Source organism: Sphaeramia orbicularis, unplaced genomic scaffold (genome assembly GCF_902148855.1).
Source record: "Sphaeramia orbicularis unplaced genomic scaffold, fSphaOr1.1, whole genome shotgun sequence".
NCBI lineage: Eukaryota > Metazoa > Chordata > Actinopteri > Kurtiformes > Apogonidae > Sphaeramia > Sphaeramia orbicularis.
In genome coordinates, this window is record NW_021941638.1 from 86,669 (window position 1) to 100,315 (window position 13,647).

Consider the following 13,647-nt stretch of genomic DNA (forward strand, 5'->3'; position numbering starts at 1 on the left):
ATTTCTGTATGAAAGGTGCTATACAAATAAAGTTTATTATTATTATTATTATTTTTATTATTATTATTATTATTATTATTATTATTATTATTATTATTGTTATTATTATTGTTATTATAATTACACTGGTCTACAATTTTTTAGAAATGATTTGCTTCAGACATTAAATGTGCTAAATGTTACGTATTTTAATAAGATTAACTGGAAAATAAATGACAAAAGTGCCGGTTTGCTGATGTTTTCAAGGTATATGATTAAGTGTTACTACACATGTATATTGGTTTATGTACACTAGTCAACATTTGCTAGGGATCAGGACTATAACTTTGCTATATTCGGGGGTGTAATTCTGGAAACTTGACAGTTTATTTTTCCAGTGGAGTACAGCCTGCGGATGTGGATGGTGGCCACACACATTATTGACATCACACCGTATGTGTTTCAGGACATTCTGAGTGGTTTCAGTGAAAACAAAATTGGAAGAGTAATTGTTGTGAACTCTAATTTCTAGGGTCGTATCACCCTTTTGCCTGAAAGTGCAATAAAAATTTATGTTTTTTTACCTTTTGGTCCATTTTTCTTTACATGACTAGCCAAAGTACACACATAATATATGAAGTCACCCAAAATATTATACAACATCAATTATTGTGCAAATATAAAACTGATCCCTAGCAAATGTTGACTAGTATACATTTATATAATAGTTTTATAAATCTTCCACTAAACAGAACCTGTAAAGTGAATGTATTCTAATGTGCAGACAGTGTTTTGAAGTAGATCTTGTAGCTCTGAGACAAATATTCCTTTTGAGTCAAACCCATTCTCTCGTTAATTCTTGGATTTCATATTTTGACCCAAGGCTGTATCTTGGGAAGTTCAGCCAACCAGCATTTTTGACTTGATTTTTCTTTATCAGTGACTCTCATGTGGTAAAATTTCATTACTTTTATTCTGGAAGCATTTTCCTTTTAAACCAGTGTTACCTAAGAATTGTGATAGCTGCATAAAATGAAGCAGCAATGTTAGGAGACTAAAGTTAAAAAAAAATATGACTTGGACAATTACGCTGAGATGCTAATGCTATAGAGTTAGCATCATAGAAACATATATGTTCAAGAATATGCATAAATCAAGAAGCTATAAGAATACATCGAAAAACATATGAATCTTGTGATGAATTCATTATTACATGAGTGATATGGAAGAATTGCGCATTAAGTTTGTGTTTGAGTCTGTTTTGTAGTGAGCTGATGTTTGCTAACTATCCCTAAAAACTAACAACCTCCTTTTTTTTTTTTTTTTTTTTTTACTTTGCCAGTAACAATCAAAATGCACTGATTGAAACAAACAAATGTGATTGTTTTTTCTGTAAAAATCTGTGCAAATTTGTCATTGCATCAATCAATCAATCAATCAATCAAAATGTATTTATATAGTGGCATATATCAAGATGTACCATTCAAGCATCTCTGTACATCACAATGTTTTCTGAATTATGCAAATCGAACAGTAAAAAATAAAACAAACGAAAAAAATGATGATGCTAACCCTTTTGAGACGATTGTGTCTCCGGCACTACATTTCTTTTTACACAGTCATTCAACCCAATTAGGGTAGAGGTCTGGATTGGCTGAGGGGCAGGAGTTGAAGTGGGCAGGGCAGAGAGCAGTAGAGTGCAGTCGGTGAGAGAGAAATGGAAGATTTTTATGACTTTTAGCAGCTTTTTAGCCAGGTTTTAGCTGTTTTTGTGGTGATTTCTTATAACAAAACAAAACAAAACTGTATATAATAGTGATAGTGCCATTTTGGAGTGTTCTACTAGTGTATTTTGCTGTGTTTTTGTTGAGTTTCACTGTGTGGGGTGGGCTTTTATTTTGCTGCTTTTATCTGTATTTTTCCAGCTTATATAGTTTGTTGATAGTTGTATTTTAGCTATAATCAATCAATCAAATTTTATTTTTACAGCACCACATCCTTACAAAAGTTATCTCATGACACTTTACATTTAGAGCCAGTCTAAACCAGACTATTAGCCATTATCTTAGCATTGCCGTTAGCTTAGCATAGCCATTAGCTAACATAATGGATCCAAATTTCTCCGGTTATTGATTGAAATGCATTTTCTGTGGGGGTGTTCAACCAGAAGAGGTGGGACTTCTTTGCCTCTTTGGACAGACTTCAACATAAACTTCATGCCAGCAGAATTGTTGATTTCCACAGGAGAGCATTAGTGGTATTGACCCAAAGAATTATTTAACCGATCCACAGAACTTTGTCTTTTTTAACAGTTTTTTTTTTTTTTTTAAGTTAGAGTTAAATCATCTGTGACTTCCTGATAATATAACACCACATATAGTGAAAGGTTACGTAAAATCCCACATGTACACACAAACATAAAACCTTTGTAAATGCCCTTACCCGCTCGTAGAAGGTGTGGTAACTCCATGCATCAGTGTACATACATTACACATCCAAGTTCGTGCACATTACTATGCTTGTCAGACTTCATTTTTCAACAGGACCGAAGCGAGAAAGCGCATTTCACAGCTCTGATTGGTTAATTACTCTTTGTTTACATGTAATCTTTCTCTAAAAAAACGCATTATCTTGTGGTGGAATTGTACAGATTTATATTATGGTCTGTAAATGTCATGGTACAGAATGATAATCACTGCTGATTTTCCTAATGAAGAACAATTCACTCATAACAGATACAAATCCTCAGTATATATGATAATATCAGTAGGATGACAAACAAGATGGTGTTTTAATACTTGTGTAAGTACAAGATAAATACACTGTTGAGCAATAAGGAGAGTGGAGAATCCATCATGTTTAACCCATAAAGACCCAGAGCTGCTTTTGTGGCAATTCTCAAATGAATTTTCCTCTATTTTTAACCTTTCCTAAGTGATTTATCACAATTTACTCTAATATTATTCTCTGTATTTTGCCTTTTTAAGTGAAAATCTGGTATTTTCCTATATTTAATGTACTAATTATGTATATGTTTTCTTTTAAAACCCAGATTGATTTTTTTCATTTTCATTTCCTTTTATTTGTTTATTTAGAGCATTACAGAATATGTGCAAATTCAAAATTCCAAAATCATTCATCTACATTCGAAAAGGAGTGGGAAGAAGAAAAATGTATTTAATCCTACCCCCATTCTCATCATCAAATAACTTAACATAATAAAATTTTAATTATTCACTCCTGTCCTTAGTCCTCAAGCCAGAACAATGAACAAAACAGGCCTAAACCAAATTATAATGTACTTATTCGACCGTATTAGCATTATATAACCAAAATGAGTGTGAAAAATAGAGACAAAGACAAAAAAAAAAGTTATTATATCCAAAACAGATAAAACTGAAGAAAAAGATACATTTTTCTGCAAAATATATCATTAACTGAATATAAAATAAGTGTCTTCAACTACTGTAATTGATCCAGCTCCATGGATTTTACTGGTGAATCAGTGTTATAGAAGACGATGGTGTTTCCATGGTAACTACGGAGCCTCTGAACATCCAAATGGGTCATATCTGATGACCATGAAGAGATGACAAACTGTATTTTACACCAATTATTTACATGTATTGATAGGATTAGTGGATCAATAGGTATTAAACAGTTTAGGTCAGTAGATACTTTTGGTCTCCAGTGGATGTTTGGAACTTTATGGGTTAAGAAAAGAAACTTCTACATGACCTTTGTTTCACAAAAAAATCTCTGTACCAATTTGTGATAGTTTTTGTGTTGAACAAACTCTTGGACAAACGCTGTTTCTGTTGTCGTTCAACCTGTGGACACCGTTGATCATTTTTAACCTTTCCTAAGTGATTTATGAATGAATTGATTAATTTATTTTGGTTTGTACATCAATCATTGTACTCAGAACAATTATAATAAACATAAAAACCAAAAAAGGAATAAGCTAAAAGCAAAAACGTATGTTTTTTTGCCTATCCTTTTCACCTGATACACTGGTTATATTAACTTAAATGTATACAGCATCGAGCATTTATCACCATTTACTCTATTATCTTCTGTATTTTGCATTTTTAAGTGAAAATCTGGTATTTTCCTATATTTAATATACTGATTATGTAGATCTCCATTAAAACTCAGATTAAATTTGAAAGTTATCATTTCCAAAACAGAGAAAACTGAAGAAAAGGGTTATTTTTTCCTGATTTAAAAAGATAAAATAAAATTTGCGTTTATCTGAGGTCATTATTAGGTTCATCCTTGGGGAAAATAGGTCTAAATTTCTCTTTTATTATTGGGTGTAAAAACGCAGGTACCAGAATAAACCCAGTTTCATAGAGTCACCAAGATCCATCGTATAAATGTACATACACCTATATATATATATATATATATATATATATATATATATATATATATATATATATATATATATATATATATATATATATATGTGTGTGTGTGTGTGTGTGTGTGTGTGTATATATGTGTGTGTATATATATGTGTGTGTGTGTATATATATACACACACACACCATCATATTGAAAACAAGAGCTAACAGCACTTTTGTCATTTATTTTCTTGTTCGTCTGACTAAAATATGTAAGATTTTGCACAATTAATGCAAAATTAATGTCTGAAGCAGATATTTTCTAAGAAATTGTAGAGCAGCCTAATTAAAATTATCACCACTCTACCTACCGGTGGTCATAATGTTATGGCCGATGAGTGTATTCTCTCCTCAAACCGATCAAATGCAGTTCAGTTCATCCTTTGGTGTGTTTGCAGCAGCCACAGTGATGTCTTAGAGATCAGTTTAATGCCAAAAAACAACAAAAATGCAACTTTAATTTGGTCACATACAGGTAAAAAGCAAAAGTGTCAGCATGGTGATCATGATCCTTCTCGCCACTATCTGATCTGCAGTGCTAATCTGCCATATTTGTCCGCTGTCAAAGAAATGTTTATTGCTGATTCTCTCAATATATGTAATCCTGTTTGAACATGCAAATGAGGACAAAGGGATCAAACGCACACAAACACACAGATGTGTATACAGCGGAAAAACGCCACACAAACATAAGGAGGCATTCACCCCGACATCACAGCCACTAATGTGAGCAACACACAGACACACAGACACACACACACACACACACACACACACACACACACTGCAAGTGAACGATGTCGTCAACTCTCAGAAGCTTTGGTGGATGTGGAGGCTGATGAGCCCATAAGGCTGCTGGGTGTGAAATCACCTCCTCACACACACACAAACACACTGTATTTCCATATATTTTGGGCAGTGGTGTAGTGGTCCCTGAAGAAGTGGGTATACTCTCAATTTTTGCCCCCCCCCCCCCCCCCCCCCCCCCCCCGCCTTTTTTTTTTTTTTTTTTTTTAAAGTAGTCCGGAAAAATGCCATTTTAGAAACAGTGACATATAAGACTACTCTGTTTAGTTTAGCCAAAAATCCATCAGTAGTATTTGTTCACTATTAGAAAATGATCATGACTTGATCAGGAGCAGTTTGTAGGTTTTACTGGTCACACAAGCAGCTGCAGGAATGGAAGTGTATTCAACATGAGGCAAACATAGGATAATGTTAGCCTTTCATAACGTTAGCCTTTTAATAACGTTAGCCTACTCACACAGTTTAATTATTGGTGACAACATCTCTTCTTTTCTAAATATTCAGTCGTTTGTCCAGTCGTTTAACAGTGACTCATTCTGAAACCACTTTAAAACTTACCTCAGAATTATGTACAGTGATCCCTTGCCAATTCGCGCTTTAAGTTCCGCGGTTTTAGTTATTCGAGGATTTTTCAGAAATATTCATCAAAAAATAAAAAATCAAGAAAAAATCGTGGAAATTCCGTGAAAATCCACCCCACAGCAGACGAGAGGCCGCAGCTGCCAGCGAAACGTCAAACGATGACTCACAGCCTCCTGTAAGCAACACGAGAAACGCAGACGGCCCAGCAACCGCTTACCCCTGTGTAATATATATATTACCTGTATAAAAGCATCTTCGCCGAAAAGAAGAAGCAACGGCAACAGCTCCCCATCACCGTGTTCCTTGTCCCTCGGAAGCCATCGGCCGAACCCTCAGCTCCCCCGCCAGCCTCCCCGTCTGCAGCTGCTTCGCCAACTCCCTCCGAAGAAGCTGCATTACTAGACGATCCAGCGCCTCAAGTAACATCTGACGACGAGGCGCCCCTAGAAGAGCTATAAGGCTCCCTTGACACCTGTGCATTGTGTCATCTTCATCGTCTTCATCGAAGTGCACAGGTGTTTCATCATCATCATCATCATCATCATCATCATCATGGGCCTCATCGTCAGTCAAGGAAGGAGCTGCTGGAGTCTAATGTAAGTGTTATTTTATATAAAAATGTTAAAAGAGAGAGAGAGAGTTCTAGGATAGGCTCGGGGGGCTCCGGCTCCAGTTCGCGGATTTTCGATTTTCGCGGGGGGGCGCCGGTCCCCATTAACCGCGAAAAATAAGGGATCACTGTATTCCATCAAAGTAGGTTCTCTCCATATGTGTCATTTAAAACATGTTTATTCTGCCTTTTGTCATAACAGGGGAAAATAAGAGGACTCAAATGCGCAGTACTGAAGGGAAAAAAAACAAGTTAATTAAACATAAATGAAAACTAAACAACGGAAAAACACAAAAACTAACACAAAACCTGGGTCAGAGTGCGTAGAGGAAGACGGATGAGAAAAAATACACAAAACACCAAAAATACACAAAACCTGGGTCAGAGTCCGTAGAGGAGATGAACAAGTGTCCGAGTTATGGAGTGTAATGGAGCAGAGTGAAGAGGAATGGAGCAGAGTGAAGAGGAATGGACCAGCGCTGCATGGCTGCAAACCAAAGCCTTAAATAGGCTGGAAGGTAATTGGCTGCAGCCACGCAGCGCCAGCAGGTGAGTCTGATAATGATAAAATGAGGAGATGAGGAGAGGGAGGAGCCGAGGGCCACACAGACACAGACCATGACAGAGGGAGGAGCTGAGAGTCACACCAGCACAGATCATGACACCTTTCTCATGCATAGACCTGTCAATCAACTGGGGTGGCACTGGCACCTGAGGTGTCCAGTCAGGTTCCAGAGGAGGCAAGCAGAGCCCTGGCACTGGCGCTAAGTTAGCAATATTTCCCTTGGCGTGACCCGCCCTACTCTGCCTCTGATTGGCTCATTAGTCCTCATGGTTAAAGTTAACCCTGACAATTAATACTGAACAAACAATAAGTCAAACTGTGAATTATGAAAGAGCTGCAGCATCTGAAACCGGCCACACTGAACATTATTTTTTTCATAAATGTACAGGGTGGGGAAGCAAAATTTACAATGAACATTTAGTTGTTTTTTCTCGGCAGGCACTACGTCAACTGTTTTGAAACCAAACATATATTGATGTCATAATCATGTAACAGGGTCAATAATCTAGCAGCAATGTGGGTACATTATATTGTGTATTGTTATAATTACACAAAATCTGTGCATTTTATTTTAATTTCTTTTGGTTTAGTACCTGACATTGTGGGTCTCCGGATCAGTGTATGGAACTTTTTGTTTTGGTCTGTTCCCCATCGAACGGTTTACAGTGTAACGCTGCGCACTATAACTTGAGTTTTCGCGCCTTTGCCTCCTCCCTTTTGTTCCGGTTTTCTGTGGGAGAGGTAAGCAGCCATGTAGTTCGTAGAAATTTTTGGTTTAACCTTGTTAATTTAATTTTTTTTACATGAACCAGCTAGTTTAGGCTGTATTAGGCACTTATAATGTATTTAAACATGTTTCTTTATTATTTGGTTTGTGCAGGAGTGCGCTTTACATGGGGTTACTGACCGGAGGTCTTTGTTTTATCATTTTGTCAGGTATGTTGTATTTTGTTTTAATAATTCAATGTATTTTGGCCCCTTTTGTTCCGGTTTTCTGTGGGAGAGGAGTGTGCTTTACATGGGGGTACTGACCGGAGGTCTTTGTTTTATCATTTTGTCAGATGAATAAACGGAGACTACCTCCAAAGACACACACGTGCGGGTCTCATCATTAAAAGAAAAAAAAGAACACAACGCAGAGTCCGACACCACCGGTTACAATCATACCTAACACTATTATCCATACCTTTTCAGAAACTTTTGCCCATATGAGTAATCAGGAAAGCAAACGTCAAAGAGTGTGTGATTTGCTGAATGCACTCGTCACACCAAAGGAGATTTCAAAAATAGTTGGAGTGTCCATAAAGACTGTTTATAATGGAAAGAAGAGAATGACTATGAGCAAAACTATTACGAGAAAGTCTGGAAGTGGAGGAAGCAACAAAAAACGTACCAAAGCTTTTATTAAAGCTCTCCAATCCAAAATCCTAAAGGATCCAACCAAATCCATCCAGATACCAGGTATTGCCACGGCTTAAAGCAAACTACCCAGATGGAAATTATATATGGACACAGGATGGTGCTCCAGCCCACACAGCTAGAAAAATACAAGATTTCTGCAAATCCAACTTTAGTCATTTTTGGGAATCATGTTTATGGCCACCTTCTAGCCTAGATCTAAACCCTCTGGATTCTGCTGTTTGGGGCGTTTTAGAACATGCTACCAATAGAACATCACACAGCAATGTCAACTTTCTTAAAGATACTATTAAAGAAGAATGGGAGAAGTTGTCACCCGAATATTTGAGGAACACTTGCGCAAGTTTCAGGAAGCGTGTGAAGGCAGTTATTGAGAAAGAAGGAGGACACATAGAATAAAAACATTTTCTATTATGTCAATTTTCTTGTGGCAAATAAATTCTCATGACTTTCAATAAACTAATTGGTCATACACTGTCTTTCAATCCCTGCCTCAAAAATATCGTAAATTTTGCTTCCCCACCCTGTATATATTGTCCTTTTTCATTGTTTTATAAGAACAAGCAAAAAACATAACACATCAAAACAATCCCTACCACCCCCCACCCACACAATAGCATCCACTCCCAGTGCAACAAAACATACTGGACAGACACAACTTAATTGACTATACAGACAAGTCCTTTAAAAATGGCAAAAAAAAGTATCCAAATCTTATAAAAGTCTTCGATCTTTTCTTTAGCCTGTTACATCAGCTTGACCACAATGAACATTTGACAGATAAACAGAACCACAGCGCTTCAGTTTGTCATGTCTTTTATGGACTGTGATTGTCTCTCTCAAATCACCATATATTTTTATTACTAAGTTTATTTTAAAATTTTTATCAATTAGTAGAAATTTCAGGCGACCCTGTTTGAATTCCAGGTGACCTCACGTGGGGTTGAAAAACACTGAGTTAACCAATTTAATCAGTGAAGGCACCAAGTACCAGCCAATTAGAGGCAGAGTAGGGCGGGTCATGGCTTCACCATCCAAGAGTAAAAAAATGGGCAATTTGTCTCAGATACTACTGAATGGTGCACATCAGGGGGATTTAGAAATGGGTATACGCAGAGATGACTGACAAATAAGTAGGTATACTCCATATACCGCCATATACCCTGGACTACACCACTGGTTTTGGGGACTTCACATTGACTTACATTCATTTCCTGGCGCTTCAGTATAATATTTCACACAATTCTACCTCCAAACCAAAAGCTCTTGAATGTAATGATTTGCATTATGGGGACGTGGAGTGGGTTCCATAGGGCAGTAGCCACCAGACACACACACACACAAAATCAACCCTATCACCATTACCGACATCACACAAACATACATATACACTCCAATCAGAGCCCAATAAGCCCATACAGAGAAATGTGCAGAAAAGAGTCAGTGGGAACAAAGAGGAAAACAGGGGCTGTTTGATTTTCTGTAGCTTTGAAGTAATTTTTGCAATCTCGTCCTGTAACACTTATTTGATTGGAGTCCATTTTCTTGGCGTAAATCAAGTGAAATGGGCAGCTACAATCACAAGTAAGAGGGTGAAGAAAGGACTGTGTATGTAATAATCTACTTGAACTTTTAGGTTCTGTCTCACCTTTCCATGTGTTGTGTTTTCAGTTGACGTTTACATCAGGTACTGAAGATGCAATCTGTGTCCGGATACATTATCGATCTTGCCTTTTGCATTTACATCAGGTATTTTTGTGTCACACAGGATTAGTATAACCTGGGGATCCCCTAAAAGGTTGTGTTTTACTTGAAGTTTCTGTCATTATCTAAGCTTTTTTCATTTTTTTTTTTTCCCGAATATCAACGTATTAAAACCAACTACAAGAAAAACAAAAAAATTAAAAAAAAAAACAAAAACATATTCGAACAAGAGCAGGATGAAGTTCAATTTATATACTTCCACCCTCTTACCCTAAAATGTTATAAATATCAAAAATAAACTCAAATAATAGGTTCATTATTAATTAAACACTGGAGGTTTTTTTGTTTTTTTTTAATTATCAATTTTAATATCAAGACTCCACAAAACTGTAGCTTGGAAGTAGTTAGAGATAGTCATACTGTAAATGACAAAAATATTGGGTATGATATATAAATAAAGTAAATTTAATTGTCTAATTTGCATATTGTGATGTCACATGATGGCGGCCATATTGGATTGCATGGCTTTTAGTAAAATTGACCTTTGAACATATTTACAAAGTAGGGTTTTTTTTGTGTGTGTTTTTGTTTTTTTGTCATTTTACAAATTATTAAGTTTTGGTGGTGATCGGGGGGGGGGGGGGGGGGGGGGGGGGCACACTGATCTGCCTTGGCGGAGGTCTGCGCTCTTTGAGTGCTTTTCTAGTTACTTTTTGCTTTTAGCTGAGATGCTATATTGTTTGTGGAATAGATGTTTGTACCGACTGTAAATGTAGCATTAATTTAAAATAATTGGAAGCCATTAATAAACAGTGTTTTGCCTGGTGTTTCTGGGTTTTGTAGTCTTTTAGCTAAATTGGGATTTTCACAACTTCACATAAACTTATAGCCCTTTACACCAAACAGACTGTGTACGGAAATCCACTTCCTCCCATGTAAATTACTGTTGTTGAATAGCTTTAGTTTGTAGCCTATGAATTGTATTTTTGTTTTTACATATTTGCTACAACGATTAGTCAGTACATAAATGTCTCATATCATCCTGGAACCTGCAGCCATTTTGTTCTATTTGTTTGGCATGTGTGATTTCCCATATGCTGTACATTATCCCCATAAAACCAAACTAAATGTGTTCCCTCTTGGTGTTTTTCCAGCTAACCTGCTGGGCCCTTTAATGGGAAATGTGGCCTTTACTCGTTAAACTGGATTAAACCTATGTCCATATGGGCCGTCGCTGCTGTGGACCATCTGTATAGGTTCCTTACACATAAAATAAAATGTGGCCAAAGGGTCCATTTGGTGTCCGCTTCTTATAATTGGTTTAATCATCAATAACATATTGGAAAGCTAATTAATCTAGATCAAGATTATATATGAGGGTAATTACATCAAGTGACATGCAAGACAGGTTACTCAAATGTGTTCCATTTAAATGATGCCCCGTAGTCCATCAAAATTATTGCAAAAATGTAATTTCTCTTTGGAGAGGACACTTAAAAATGCAAAGTAGCTGCCAAGGCCCTCTTTGCTTCTCCTAGAAATGTCAGGCATGCCCACCTCTTTATCGTCAATCTATCCTTTGTTACAAACCTTCTTTCTGTCCTTTCCTTCTTTCCTCGGTGTCTTTCTTCCTTCTACCTCCCCCCCCCCCCCCCCCCCCCCCGTCCTCTTCTTCACAGTTTGTTTTTCAGGCCTTTCTCCCGCTTGGATGTCCCACTGGGGGCTGAGAGGCTGCACAAAGACCCGACACCCAGAGTGAAGGAGAAAAGAGCTGTGAAAAAAGAGAAAAGGGGAGAGAGAAAGGCGAGGGGGGGAAAATAGAGGGTGAGAGGTCGCAGCGGAGAAGAGAAGGAGAAGAACGGCAGACGAAGAAAGAAAGGCCGGAGAAAGAGCAAGGGGAAGACTTAAGTAGATGAAGGACATTGAGAAAAGGAGGCAAATATAAAAGGAGGAGCGAAAAAAGGGAGAGAGGGAGATCTCGTCAGTGGTGAAAGAGGCAGGAGAGAGGATAATGCAAAGAAGACAAAGATGCAAGAAAGAGCTGAGAAAGAGATAGGGACCGGGAGAGGGAGAAAAGGATTGGATTTGACACAAACAAGAGTATCCAGCAGAGTAAAAAGGTGGAGATGAGAAAAGGGGAAGAGACAGACTTGATGAAAAGAAATCAAGCATTGAATACGGCGGAGGGGTGGGTTGCCTGGAGCCCTGGATGTGAGTGTGTGCTGTGGAGGATGGAGGGTCATAAGGAGCTGCTAAAAGGCTCCTTCCACCTCCACCTCCTCCAACGCCTCATCAGCTGCACGTGTGTCTGTGCGCGCAATTTGGACAGGAAGTGTTTCAACACACTTGTCGGTTTTTGCCGTAGGTTGGGTGATTGCGAACCCTCCCCCTTTTCGATAAACATTCGCACGCGTCCAGTCACTCGCCCCGGTGTGACCAGTCCACGGTCCGTCCACGCCGCAGACTTCATCATCAACCTCAGTGCAAGGTTATTATCGTGAACGAAAACTAACGAAATGACGAAAACTAGAATTGAAAAAACATTTTGGTTAACTGAAATAAATAAAAACTATCCATCCATCCATCCATCCATCCATCCATCCATCCATTATCTTATGCTTTATCCGGGGCTGGGTCGCGGGGGTAACAGTCTAAGCAGGGATGCCCAGACTTCCCTCTCCCCAGACACCCCTTCCAGCTCTTCCGGGGAAATAAAAATAAATTAAAAAAAATAAATAAATAAAATAAATAAATAAATGAATAAAAAACTAACTAACTAACTTACAAAACTAACTAAAACGTATAAAAATTGTGGATAAAATCGCCTTTGTTTTCATCTTTGTCAATGTCGGATTGATACGAAAGCAATTTATTTCGCTCTAGCAATTTTAGCTAGCGGCACCATACGACACTTCACGGCAAGGTTATAATATAATAGTTTTGGATTTTTCATTATAGTTTCGTTTTTTTAAGTTTTGACTTTTTTTTTCTCTAATTCAGTTTGTTTTAATTAGTTTTTGCAGCAGGTTTGCTAGTTTTTATTAGTTTACTTTATTTTCTAAATGCTTAGTTTTAGTGTAGTTTTAGTTTTTTTATGTCTTTTATTTGAATTCATATAAATCCAAGACAGGACTCTGCTGCTTTCTCCCAACTTTAGTCTCCATGTTTCCACGTAGAGTGGGGGGAAAAAGCTGACTCTAAACCACAAGTGATGAGAAGTGATGGATCGTTAAATATCATATGGTGCCAGCGGCTAAAACTGCTTGAAGGAAATAAATCGATTTCATATCAGTCTGACACTGACAAAGACGAAAACTAAGGGAATTTTATCCATAATTTTTATATGTTTTAGTTAGTTTTGTAAGCACACAATACAGTTTCAGTTAGTTATTGGTTTTTTCTTTTAATTATAGCTTTTATTTATTTCAGTTAACGAAAATGTCTTTACAATTCTATTTTTCGTCATTTCATTAGTTTTCATTAATGATAATAACCTTGCTTCACGGTCCATCACTTGTCGTCACTTGTTGTTTCCAGTAGTCTTCTGGTCCACGCTCTACCTAGAAACATGG